This window comes from Triticum dicoccoides, chromosome 2A, assembly GCF_002162155.2.
Source record: "Triticum dicoccoides isolate Atlit2015 ecotype Zavitan chromosome 2A, WEW_v2.0, whole genome shotgun sequence".
Lineage (NCBI taxonomy): Eukaryota > Viridiplantae > Streptophyta > Magnoliopsida > Poales > Poaceae > Triticum > Triticum dicoccoides.
The window spans coordinates 752177451-752188047 of record NC_041382.1 but is presented as its reverse complement, the minus strand read 5'-3'; the positions used below and the strand labels follow the sequence as shown (position 1 = coordinate 752188047).

Here is a 10597-nt window from a genome sequence, read left to right as displayed (position 1 = left end):
TGAAAACTGTACAACCCGTGGAAATACTGAAAATGAAATGCATCTTTTTTTTTCTTATGTCCTTTTGCAAAAGCAGCTTGGTATGGTTTTCCATGGTTTACTAAAACTGATTTTATTGCCCAACATAACAGTTCGGTTTCGCAAATGATCCAAGCCCTCCTCACGTCCAATCACCCACAACTAAATGTTGTCTCACTGTATACCTTCCTATGGTGTATTCGGAAATCTAGAAATGATATATAATCGCTTTGGCGGGGCTACTAGGTCTCCTTCTCAGGTATTTGCAGCGGCAATGGCGATCATGCAAGGAACTAATTTGGAGGTTGCAGCTCAGTCTCTAGAATACAAAGTAATCAGCTTGCATGAAACTGCTAATGATGCGCCTATGGAGACCCTTTTGCAGAAACAGGGTCAATTGACAATGCAATCGACACCATCTCCCGGGGAAACAATCACGGACATCTCATGTATTTCAGGTCCTATTGTCTATATAGATGCAACATGGATTCCAGGATTTCAAGATCAGCTGACTGTAGCAGGTATAGGTATATTTATACAGTTTGCAGGCAATCTGCGGTGTTCTCAGCTGTGCATCTCGGCTGTCTCTCCACCGACGACTTCAGATTCAGTAGGGAACATTTCTGACGGAGAGCGCGATTCTGGCGAAAGCTATAGCGGCCAGCAAGCCCATTCTTGCTCCGGGTCATTGCACTATAAGGCCACAACTTGCATGCATAACAGCTTCCTCAGCCTTTGATGCTACAAGAATTTATCACATCAATAGGAGCTACAACTTTCGAGCAAATCACCAAGCTAAATTAGCAATCAAAACTCAAAATTCTCCTTCGAGGTTCACATGTTTAGGTTTAAGAAATGGTTCTTGCCTTAGTGCAGTACTAGCTGCACTTTCTTCAGAATTTCAATGCAAGGTTGTACTTGTACGATTCTGTTAATCAATGCAATATGTGGGTTCAAAAAAAATCTCTACCATTTTTAAACATTCCTATTTGCTAATGCAACCATAGGCTAGAATCCGGAAGATATTCACTAGGACATACACTTTAGACATCTATGTCAAGATATCAAAGAATATGTATACATATGTGCGGGGGTAGAACACACACACACACACACACACACACACACACACACACACACACACACAACTTGCACATCTGACAAATATTAATCGCTGGAAGCATTATATTTTCTTATGTTTCACCTCCACACATTGAAGAGATCCAATAAGATCCTTCAAAGGAATGTCACAAAAGAAGAAAATGCATGAAGCTTTTGTTACAAATATAATTTAAATTTCGCACACTTGAAGCATATATTTCAATAACAAACACTACATACTATATAAAGAACATTATGATGTAGATGCATACATATTTTTATGAGATTAACTAGGTTATCTATGTATTAAAAATATACTACTTAACATTTTAATTAAGTAAAAATATTAAATCTAAGGAAGTAACAAAGTTTAGTACAAATCCTATTTGTACTAAAAATATACTATCTAACATTTTAATTAAGTAAAAATATTAAATCTAAGGAAATAACAAAGTTTAGTACAAATCCTATTTATTTTAACCATCATTTATCGCAAGTCAGCACCATCGACACTTCTGCACTGCAAAAGAACCGTGTCCCCTCATAATAGCGCTCACTCTCTAAGGTCTTGCATTTAATCAAGACACATTCCGGTTTGAACCTGTTGTGCCGACACTACATGAGATATTAAAAACTTCACTGAAACTGTAATGAGAGAAATGATCGTTTTTAATAGTGACATCTAAAATATTGGTAATTTATTTGTTTTATCTCAGATACGAGCACAATTATGGATCTACATCCACGACCAATCCTACCTCTGTGACATGGGATAATGAGATAAAGTTAACATGTGAATCACATTTATATCATGGAAATCTCAATAAGAGCTCCCAGTTGTTGTTCACCAACATCTCAGATCTATTATGAGAAATATACACTAAAAGATAAAGCAAAAAGTCCATCCAAAACAATAAGGTGTGCATCAAGGTTGATACCTTGCGATAGCCACGTCCTCACCGCTACTTGTCAGGTAAATCGAGAGATATTTGCGGCCGCCCAATCGGAAGCGTCGCCGGAGGAAGGCGCTGATTGGTTCGCGTCACATGCTGCGAGGCGCTGGGTTGGCTTGCGTCGCGTGGTGGGCACGCGAGGTGGGTGGAGGCGGGACCTGCTTCTGTCTCATCCTGGGCGCTGTCAGCATGCTTCGAGTTGCGCTAAATCATGCGGTGTCCACATAACACCTCCCCCATACTGCTTTTCCTTCTTTGCTAAGCAAATCCCACCTCTGCCTCTTTAGCTCTCCCGCATCCTTTCGCCACCGCCGCCGCCTCCGCTGCTTCTCCTCCCCGTTCCTCTCTCCTAGCCAAGCTCCAGCCCTCCTCCTTGACCTCCTCTCTACTTCTCTGAAGAAGTAGCATGGGCCGGCCGCTATGCCTGAGCCGCCACAAGGTCATCGGGTGGAGGATCCGGTGCCGGCGAGCCACTCACGCCGGTGACTGAGGTCTCGGGGCAGCTGGAGTTGCCGTCGCCGTATGGAGATGGGTCGGCGGGGATGATGGTGTTGGGGTCTTTGAGGGGAAAGGCACCGCCGACGAGGACGGCGGCACGGCAAGGTAAACTCCCCTCCCTTTCTCCAGTTTTGTTTACAGATTTTCTCAAGCGAATGCGCTCCTATGTGTCCAGGCCAACCCGGCACAGCCACGGCATGCCACTGCCGCTTGTCCTCGTCGCGCACCGGCGCCGCAGACGGCCATCTCCATGCCCCGCAGTCGAGCAGGAGTCGCGCAAGCATGACGCTGAGAGGAGCCGAAGGAGATGTGGAGCATAGTAGGGGGAGCAGAGGGGATTGGTGCAAAGAAAAATCTGAGATTTTGTGTCATTGGGGATCGGTTACATATTCAGGGTTCAGACTTCAGACATCAGCTCCTAAAATGTGCTTACAGTTTTTCACTTCTACCGGTCCCTACAAATAACAATATGGATCAGCTAGGTGTTCCCTCGAGTGAATTGCTAATCAAATCAGTGAAGCTGGGGTAGTTCCCTTACAAAGCGCTAATTCCCAATGCATCTTGTTGTTTCAGGTGCTTGGACGATGAGCAAACTAATGCGACGAGATCTTTCAAGTGATCTACCTGCTGCAAGTGATCAATTTCGTCTGGATTGGATTTCCATTTTATCTTTGTGATTGTTTTTCTGAAAATCAATCAAATAATAATGCATGAGGAGTAAATCATGCATCCATTGCTTTATACTAAGCTTTCTCCACTGTTAACCTAAAAGATTAGAGTTCATGCCTAACTTGTGAGGCCTAGATGTTTAATTAGACTATAGAACTCAGTATTATTCTTTGAAAGTTCCAACTTTCAACTACTTATATCATTGTCTCTATATTTGATTTGTTTTCTTATGAAAACACAGTTGCGATATTTGCAGTCTGAAAACAATGCATCCAGTTCAAGTATTCTTAGACATTAATGCACACAACAGTTATGCAACAAGCCTTTCTCTATAAAGTTTGAATTATATACATTGTAGATTCCAAAGGGGGTTAGGTTTTATATCTTTTTTCTAATATAGACCGGCTTCGGTATTTTGCATGGTTTGTCCTGTAATTTATGAATCAGTATTTTCCATAAAGCTCCCCTTTGGACTGTGGTTTTGTTCTGCTGCTGCTGTGTTGCATTAGTTGCCCTACAACAATAATTAAGATTTGTCATATGTTTTCATTCTGATATTTTTTAAGTTGTTGATGGTCATACTTCATGTGCTTTGATGAGGAATTCACTTAGCAAATGATATCTTTGCAACTTGAAAGTATATGTGCACATGAATTATTTCATGTCATGATATGACCCTTTAGGTCCTTATCTGATTTATTTACATACCCTCATCCTTTAGGTGAATTGGAAGATGTTTTGACAAGTTAAAATGGTGGATCCTGTGCTAGCTGACTGGTCAATCTTTTCATTTGCTGGGAGCTGAAAGTTGTATTTCCAAACTAACAGAGGATGAACCATGGTTCTCAGGTATCATATGCTCATTCACATAAGATTTGATTGATTATTAAAGAATAAACAGGTTAAATAGTGTTTGCTTTGACTGTAAATTTTCTCTCTTATCATTCGTGAATTTTAGCTATTATTTCTTATTGATCCATCTTTTCTTCCCGATAGGTAATATCAGAATCGTCGAGTCCTTCCGATCACATGAGATCACTAATCTTATTTTGGTGCACGGTCAGGCTGATGGTTTGATTGTTATCTACCGTTAGGTACAACTGCATACTTTGGGTTACTCAATGTGGTAAATGCCCCTTAATGTTTTATTCATGACAAGCAAAGGCAGTGCACAGCAGAGACAACATTCTTGGTGGCATACTTGTGGTTCCATTTTTGGCACGTAACATGACATGGTAGTGTTCTATGGACCACTTTGCATATTTTTTGTCTTCACTTTCTTGGATGGTTATTCATTAGTCAGTGTCATCGGTCATAGCTTCACATCGTCCGATGTTCAGCTTATTTTTCAAACCTCTGTGGAAGTTGCCACCTGACACATCTAGCTAAGCATTTAAGTGCCGTGAATTAGATGAATTTTCATTTTCATGTGACCTATTGAGATACTTTCAGTGCTAAGCCTGTGAAAGGGGTGCTCAATGTTGCTTGCTCTTTGGATGTAAACTGAAATGTTCAAATATGAACATAGTCAATAATTCAACTTTCTTGTAGTTCAGTCATGACCCTATAAGTTGCACTTTACTGTTAAACTGTGTTGAGCACAATGAGATGAGATGCACGAAAGGTGAAAAAAGATGATTGCTAGCATTTATAGAATATACTACTAAATATTTGGCCTTCCATTGATGTTTTCCCCTTTGCGTTTGTTGCCTTCCCTATGATATTTTCGTTGGTTTATCGCCTCCTTTTGGATTGATCAGTTCATGTCGGGTCAATCTGGTCCAAGAATTTCGTATTTGACGAGAACAATTCATATCAATGGTTGGATTAAACAGTATGTATCTCATGTGTGGCTGGACACTAATTTTAAGCATGCTGTAGTCTCTTCCGCCATTTGACCTTATTGGTTCTATATTCAGGAAACCGAACAATGGCTATCTGATGGTTTCCTGCAATGGTGGTCTCAACCAGATGTGTGCCTTTGTAAGTACAGCTTGTGACAATCTCGATGCATCTATTGTGTTCTCTACATTTTTGAGCCATTGCTGCTGTTGAAATACTAAAACTGAACGTACACGTTGCACTGTTAAATCAGATATGCGATATGGTGACAGTTGCAAGATACTTGAATGTCACATGCATTGTGCCGGAGTTGGATAAAACTTCATTTTGGGCTGATCCTAGGTCAGTATTTCTTTCTGCAGTGACTGCAATTCTTAACAATTCACTTAAGGACTTCCTTTATCTTATCATTTTCTATTGCTTTGCCTAAAGTGAGTTCCGAGATATATTTGATGTGGACTACTCCATAGCATCATTGAGAGATGAGGTCTGCATACTGAAAGAGATGATTCCAAGGCTGAAAAGGATAGTTGAACAGGGATATCTTCGCTCCGTGCCTCCGTGCAGTTCGTCCAATATATCCTATTACAATATTCAGGTTTCTTTCCATCTCTCCATTTCTCATGATGTATCTAAATCATATGCATGCCCAGGTAAAGATTGTATAGGTAGTAATTGGGAAAACAGATTTTACCAATGATAAATAAGTACAAGGTCTTTTATTTGAATAAAACAAATGCTTGACTTGCAAATAATGGCCTACCCATGAAGATTCAGAAATAGAGGTACCGTGTAAATTTTGATGGGTTGAGATTTACCTCTTGAAGAGTTGGGCAGGCGTGTGGTTCAAATTCTTTGTCAGAATGGACCCTTTGTGGTTCTCCATTTGTGAAATGAGATGGACATGCTTGCCTTCTCTAGCTGTACACATGGTCGGAGCAACGGCTGAGAAGCTCAAAAGGATGAGGTATTGCATCCCATCTAAATTTTCTCAAGATGTTTTAGACCTAATTTGGAAGATACGCTTACCCAAGTAGTAGGTGGATCAAGGGTACGCTGGTCTCGTTGGGCCTCAAGTAGCAGATGGATCAAGGGACTGAAGGTGACCTTCTCATCCTAATCTCTTTTTTATCGCTTGCTCCTATGAGTCATATCCCAGTCCTCCTCAATGTCTTAATCTTCTTCAGAAGAGAATGCTGCCGCTGCTCCGCTCGGAGAAGAGAGCCGTCGCGCCATCAATGGGAGGAGGCTAGGCTGAGCGCGCCGTCGCCACCAGAGGTGCCCTGGGCGATCTGCTAACGTCTCGGTTCTTGCTATTGCAGGTTGTTCACATGCCCGTGCTGCTAGCCTTGTCATCGGTGTCCGGTGGGCCGAATCAATCGTGTGCCCGCCTTTTCTTATTTGGAAAGAATACATCTTTTGTGATGCAGTTGCTGGAGATTAAATGTTTGGGCTGATGCTTCATTCTTTTTTTTGCGCAGATACATAGTGTTTATTACTCCAAAGTTACAGGTTTACAATCCTCAGCGATAAGCACGCTGACACACGGTAGAGAGCATCTCAGCCAACATGATGTGCTATTCCCACATCTACCATAATTCGCTGACGAATCTGCAACCCTGTTTTGCTCTCTATGAATTTTAACTGGAATAACAACCCTATCCTTCAAGTACCCCTTAACAGTTCTAACCAGATGACCATGCATGGACCTATCCAAGGAGTCATCCGACAGTGCCTTGAGTGCTAAGGAGCAATCCGACTGCAAAAGAATATTAGCCGAAGAGTGCTCGGCCGCCAACTTGAGTCCCTCTGCCATAGCTTGTAGTTCGGCCTCAAGGGCTTCGTTACAATTGAAAATTTTACGATACGCAGCGAAGATCACCCCACCTTTATCATCTCTCAATATCATGCCGGAACCCGCCGAACCATCTGAGCCATTATAAGACCCATCCACTGATAATGCTAATACGCCCGCAGGAGGTCTTGGCCACCGCTTTGGTATTGTATTAGGCTGCGGTTGCTCTTGAGTCCCCGGTGGGTTCAACATTAACGGGGCTTTACCCTTGATGATTTCTTCCACTGACAGGGAAATCTAGCTGTAGGAATTGTAGTAGCTGACCAAGAAGGAGCACGAAACCTCCAAGGGAGGAATAGATTTACCGTGCTCTAATTCATTGCGGAGGTGCCAGCTGCACCACAATACCATGATGATTCTGCTTCTAAGTTGCTCATGTACGTTTGCTAGGAGGTCAAAGATCCATTCCCTTCCTGTACATAAGATATCTCTCCTATATGGTAACGGCCAGTGAGTGCACATGGCGTCCCACAGCAATGCCGAATTGGCACACACCAGCAGAGCTTCATTCTGTGCGTGAATCGTTTGGATTGCTACTGATTTCAATGTACTAAGGGAATCCCAAATGATTACTGGCGTTGTGCAAGTAGTATTCAGCAGTGTTTCTAGGAATCCTGTAAGATTTGCGTAAGAGACATGCATAAGGAAGATTTATTTTCTTATAGATGTTAATGTATTTTGTCTTGAACTGCATTTTGGGGCCTGACGAATGAGCCCGAAATGCTTTTCCTACTTGCATTCTTTTTTAATGCTTGGCGTTCATTAGTAGTGTACAAACACGTTCTCAACTCGAACAGCTGGATTGGTACGCACACTCACGCCTCAGGAGGCGCGCCAAGGGCGCGCCCCAGCCACTAGTTTTAAACTTTAAACATGTAGAGCTTAACTAAATCAAACCTCCAACTCCAGTCTAGGTCGTTGGCACTCTGACCTTATCAATCCCGGTCTAAATCGAACCATGGAGCTGTTTGGTGCACGGGAAAGCGACGATCTTGGGATTACGTCTCGCAAGTCCCTCTTTTGATGGGCCAGCCAGCATGAAAAATAGTCAAGATATTTTTTACGAATTGAAAAAATGTGCATGATATTGAAACATGTTCGCAAATCAGAAAAATTATTTGGAAATTAAAAATGTTCTTAAATATGAAAAAGGTTCAGGAGTTTGGAAAAATGTCCATGAACTTAAAAAATGTTCGCAAATCTGGAAACAAATTCAGAAACAAAAAATATTCTCAAATTTGAAAAATCTTCAGGAGTTTGGAAAAATATTCACGAACTCAAAAAATGTTTGCAAATTTGTAAAGGTTTCTTGCATTTGAAAAACAAAATCATGAACTCCAAATATATTTTGAATATTAAAAACTGTTCATGAATTTGAAAAAATATGACAAACTCAAAAAATGGGAAAAAATGTTCGTGAACTCAAATTCTTGCAAATTTATATATTGTTCATGAATTTGAAAATCTTTTGCAAAGTTTAACAAATATCCACAAACTCGAAACATGTTCGCAAAGTCAAAAAATATTTGTGAATTTGAATTAGTTTTCTTGATTTTTAGAAAAAATAACATTCACACGTTTGAAAGATGTTCACTGATTTTGAAAAAATGTTCAACATATATTTAAGAGGATTGACCCTCTATTGTAAAATGCTCACTGAATATTCAACAATATACATCAAAGTAGATACATAATGTTTTAAAAAGAAATCTGATAATAAAATAGAGAAAATAAAAAATAAAGAAAGAAAGAAAGAAAATAAATAAGTAAAAAAAATGCCTAAGGAAATTGTAAATTAAAAAGAAACAAAATGGATATAAAATCATAATAGAAATTACGGAAATGGAAAATCAAAAGAGAAAAAAAGAGTTACTAGCACGAGTAGAAAAAAGAACCACGGAAACAAGCTTAAGTTTGCTATGCAAGTGAGCACGAATACAAAAAAATCAGTGGGCGGTCCGCACGAGACTAGAGGTAGAAGATAAATGTGACAGATGGGTCAAGCCAGTCAGTGAAAGTAGCAAGTTATCCCATTTTGGGATAACTTTTTATGTGAAAAAAAAGCTCTAGGGTACAACAACACAAGTCATTCTAATCCGTTTTAAGGTAAAATTGATGACTGCTATCATGTAGCTTCTTTGACACAGGAGAACCTCTAATTTCCAATGCTGAGCAAAGCGGGCATTCTGCCTCTTCAACCACTATTTTTTTCACTGTGATTGATCAAAATGATATAGGCTTTAATAACCACAATTTGCATAAAAAACATGAGAACCACGACTAATCTTGCAAGGAAGACGTCATTCTTGAATCACTACAGAGGAGAATATTCAACCAACAAGAATGTCAAAATTTTGTGTGTAGACTGACGCACCTGATATTCGGGAAGGCGCCGATGGTACATGGTGTGTCATGTGGACGGATGCTATTGTTGATCTGTGTCTCATCGACAGAGGGTAGAATCTCTACCTGAGGTTGTCAAAATCAGAATTATTCGATATGTACAGATTATCCATTCCAGAGTAGACATCCGGGGAGACTATACATTTTCCCACAAAAAATCAACTACAATCCTATTTTGCAGAAAAAATCAACTTCAATCTTAATCCTTTTATTGTGGGTAAAATTTCAGAATTTCAAATTAGAAGTTACACTTACTTTTATGGTGCTTTCTACGGAGGGAAAATTATTCAGTGGAAAAGCTGAATTTCTTAAGGGTTTTTCTGGACGGGGAACAAGGATTAGATGACATAAATTGTGATAATGTACTCAAAAAATTAAATGATTCTAATTGATCTTTTCTCTCCAAAAGCAGATGGCAATAAAAGGTTTCCTACACTACTAGTTGCCAGAACTCTACCTTTTGTGGTTACTATTCTTCTGATTGTCTTTATTATTTGGTGGAGAAGGAAACACAGAATTATAGGTAAATTATGCTCTGATAGCTCAATCTTGTTGTTATTTGCATCAAGGAACAATGGGAATACATGGTAAATGCAATGTTGTAAACTATGCAAGCTTGTTTTGTAGGTGTTATTCCTCAAAAATCTTACCATGGCGGTACCTTCAGTTAGTCTAGCAATCATAAAGGACCTCACTGGAAATTTCTCTAAAAGTAATATGATCGGGCAGGGTGGATTTGGTAATGTTTACAAGGTTCGTTGGTGTGGGCGCGCACGCGTTATCCTTCATGGAAAAGAAAACAATGGTTAAGACATTGACATAAAGAAAAGCATCCATTGGCAAATTTAATTTCTGACATCTCAAGTTCTAAAATCACCAGGGGCAGCTTCCCGAAGGAAGAACTATTGCTGTCAAGAGGCTTAAATAGTCGGCACTCACAACAAAAGGCAAGAATGATTTCGCGAGAGAAGTGGAAGTGATGGTTGGGCTCCGGCATGGCAGTCATGTTTGTCTCCTGATCACTTACTGTAACAAAGGCAAGGAGCGGATACTCATCTCCGAATACATGAAGAACAAGAGTCTGAACATCTACACATTTGGTGCTCCTTGATTACTAGAACAAAAAAATTCTCAAGTTCTCACGAAAAGTAAAATTTTGAATTCTTGTGTTTCAAACAGGACCGTACATATATTATGTACTAGATTGTCGTGTTTGGGTTATTTCGCACGCAAACGCATGCACTCCTACGACCAATCC

The 10597-nt window shown here is 40.1% G+C and overlaps 1 pseudogene; it reads left to right on the top strand.

Annotated features, from left to right (window-relative positions):
* Positions 1-292: 292 nt before the first annotated feature.
* Positions 293-10597, top strand: part of LOC119358314 — an 11889-nt pseudogene continuing 1584 nt past the window's right edge.